This window comes from Apis dorsata, unplaced genomic scaffold (assembly GCF_000469605.1).
Source record: "Apis dorsata unplaced genomic scaffold, Apis dorsata 1.3 scaffold_254, whole genome shotgun sequence".
NCBI classification, from domain to species: domain Eukaryota; kingdom Metazoa; phylum Arthropoda; class Insecta; order Hymenoptera; family Apidae; genus Apis; species Apis dorsata.
Genome location: NW_006263532.1, coordinates 242,521 through 245,965, shown reverse-complemented (window position 1 = coordinate 245,965; position 3,445 = coordinate 242,521). Strand labels below are relative to the sequence as shown.

At 37.5% G+C, this 3,445-nt stretch overlaps 1 long non-coding RNA gene across 1 annotated transcript in view; it reads right to left on the bottom strand.

The window, feature by feature from the left end:
• The window catches only part of LOC116185694, a 14,277-nt gene extending 12,593 nt beyond the window's left edge, over nucleotides 1-1,684 (bottom strand). Inside the window, exons 1-2 of the long non-coding RNA XR_004150565.1 lie at nucleotides 1,165-1,684; nucleotides 468-861 (exon numbers count right to left, since the gene is read on the bottom strand). This is a non-coding gene — a long non-coding RNA (uncharacterized LOC116185694). The remainder of the gene's footprint in view (nucleotides 1-467; nucleotides 862-1,164) is intronic.
• Between the last annotated feature and the right edge of the window lie 1,761 nt (nucleotides 1,685-3,445).

Genomic DNA, 3,445 nt, shown 5'->3' with positions numbered 1-3,445 from the left:
CTTCTTCTTCTTTCCCTCCTCTCTTTCCTATTTTTCTTCTTCTTTTTTTCCTTTTTCTTTTTTTTTTTTTTTTGCTTTGGTCTTTTTTGGCTCTTTTCTCTTGATTTATCTCCTTTTCCACATCGTTCATGTTTACAAGCCTTTTCTTTTTACGACGCGGAATCTTCTTTTACCCTTTCTTTATCTTTTTGCCACTCTTTTCTATCTCTTTTTCTTTCTAAACGTCCTCTCCTCCACATCGTTCCTTCTCCTTGCCACCTTTCCTTTTACGATACGGAACCCGATCTCGTTTTCTTTAAGTTCCTCCACTTTTTCTTCGTTCCATCCCTCTTTTTTTTTATTTTTATTTTTTTCGTTTCGTCCCTCCATTTATTCTCTTGCTTTTCACCCTTTCCTTTTACATACTGGAAAATTTGTCCCTTTGGAGAATGGTGAAGAATTACGTTATTTCTTTATAATGCGCATACTCGCCTATCTCGTTTCGATTCTCGTTTCCGCGTTATCGAAGGGAAGAAGTATTTTCACGGTTGCGGAACAGCGGATTCGAGGGAAGAAAAAGGAAAGATGGGCCGTGGAAATCTTCTCGGGGCGAAAATCACGCGCCGCTATAAATTCACCGTTAAAACGGAATCGTTCCGGCACGTTTTAGTTCCTCCTTTGTCTCTGTCGGATGTTTACAGGCGCGGCTGCTCCCGACCGAGACAGAACGTACGAGTGAAATAAGATTGGGCTTATGGGGTGACATGTTTTCCCAATTCGCCAACCTATGCCTAGTGGATTTTCCTGTCGGCAATGTCCAACTTCTTGCTCTCGTGTCCCCGATTTTTCTTTCGTCCTCCTCGCGTTCCCCTTTCTTGACATCTTTAAAATAAAAGCATAGAATATCTATTAGATAATTGTGTGTAATTTATTCCATTCGAATTGGCTAGAAAGTCTCTACAATTTTATCTTAGCAAAAATATGTATATACTCTCTGTACAATTTAAATAATTTTTAACTAATAAATTCGATTTATCAGTAATGATTTAATCTTAATAAAAAAAAAGAGAGATCTCTTTGGATTATTCCATAAGAGAAACGATATCGGGTATATGCCCGTATATCTATATTTTTCATACGAAAGAATGACCATTGTCTGGCAATCACACGCCCGATTACGCTTACCAGTAAAGAGAAACTGCCTCATTTTTCCACTTCACGCCGTACCCGCGTTTTCAAGCACGGCGAACGGAACGATCTCCGTTTGTATTACCACGTTTGATCGAGTGTCCCCATTCCGATGGACAAAGAGCACAAAGGCCAATAACTCAAAAACTCCCGCCTACGAATTAGGCGCACGCGATTCCATATCTTCGCCAGACAGCAATTATTAATCATCGCACGCGGTAGATCGAGTCCAGGTGGTTGGACTCTTTGCTTCGCAGGTGCTATTACCATCTGATTAGATCGGATCGAAAACAACGGGGAGAATTCGTCAGACCCTACAGGAATTTTTCGACGGATCGTGTTGCATTGTCGAACAGCCAAGATTAACCCTTCATCAGCAATCTGGATCTATTGAAAGCATATATCTTCTCACACTCTCAAAGTTTTCTCGTTTATTAATTATTGACTGAACGAAAACTATTAGGCCTATATTTTGGAGATGTTGAATCATTTTTTAGACGAAATTTTTGAACTCCAAGAAATCCTTTCTTGACGGTCTTAATTTATGCATCTGCTTAGCAAATACTTATCTGAGACAGGATACACATATTGGTATAAAATATCTGAAAATTTAAAATTCTAAAATGCAATAGAAAAATAGAAAAATACTTGCTCATACTTACATACTTTCCTGCAATCTTCAACATATTATTTTCTTGTATTGCAAGATATAATTCCATACACGTACAAACTTGATATCATCCCTTGAATTAAATTAAATTGAAGGAACAAAGAGAGGAGGGTGAACTCCTTCGAAGGAGCGCATTTCTTCACGAGGACAGAGAAGGAGGGATATTTTCGCGGTGGCCTTTTCTTCCAAACGAAACGAGACCGCTAGGGAGCTAGGGAGCATCCGCGAATCGCGACAACACAATGGGATCGTATTTCAATGGCACCCTTTCAACTTCCGTTAAAAACGAGTCAATGTACATTTTTAAACGTAAACGGACGGGGCTTCTTTTCTTTTTTCCTCTTTTCAAAACCGATCCGCGTCAGTCGATACGAGATAACTCGTTCGAAGTAACCCGGTCGATGAACCCGACGAGAATCATTACTCGAAATTATTTTCGAGCAAGATGAATTATCTTACTCTGTCTCTTGTACGAAATCCTTGTATACAAATTTTGGTATAAGATGAAACTGATACGAGATCGAATCATTGCTGTACTCGTTTAATTCTCGAAAAGATTTTAATAGAGGATAAAGCTCTCGATTCTGTGTTGCGTTTCGTTGGAAAGTTGTTCAATCCCGTTTATCGCGATTTTCAATTACCGGTGTAATGAATTCCGCTTTTTAAAGTGAAGATGGCCGTGTCACGATTCCCCTTCCCTCTGCAAGGAAAATTGCGTTAATCGCGAATGAAAATGGCATTATTAGGTCGATCGATTTCCACGATTTAACGAGTATCTAAAAATATTCGGATACGGATATGGATATGATATGCCCACGAGTATTATTTTTTTTTTTTTTTTTTCGTTAAATGATTTCAATCTGTAGAAACGGAATGTTTATGTAAATTTCATATTTCATATTTTATTTAGATTTTAATTACGAAGTAAACGATATAAAAAAAAAATTTTATTTCCAATTTATTTATTCGACTCTTTGCCGACTATTATTTTATATTGCTATATATATATATATTTGTTTAAATTTTAATTTCATTCTCTATATTTAAATAAACTCTATCGATACTCGCCTAAGTCGGATCGTAAAAATTAGTTTGTTTTCAATTTTTATAAATATTTCCTTCTATATTTCCGACAAATGTCTATTTAATCGTAACGCTTCTTTTTCAAATTTCCTCGATCATAATTCCTGACAAATTCCTTGCCCCATTCTTAAATCACGTTTCTTTCAAATTTTTGATAAATTCGATGCCTTTTTATTTCTTTTTTACAACTTACTTTACATACCAAACGATAAAAAAAAAAAAGAAATATAAACAAGGGACCAGACGAGCAAAGAAAATATTCGTCTCGCGTTCGATAAAAATTCAACACGGTAATTAAAATGATATACAGTGATCCAGTGGATGAAACATGTTGAAGACACGTGCACGTCATTCTCTAACGATCGCTGTTATGCCCGCGAGGCGCCAAAGGGGTGCACTGCGCCCTGATCGGCGAATTTTCAAGCGTCATCAGCCAGGCCCGAGTCGCCGCCTTTAATTGATGCCCTTCATTTTTTTCCTGCTTTTGTCTAGGACCGAAGATTTATGAACAGCTGGCCAGACGAG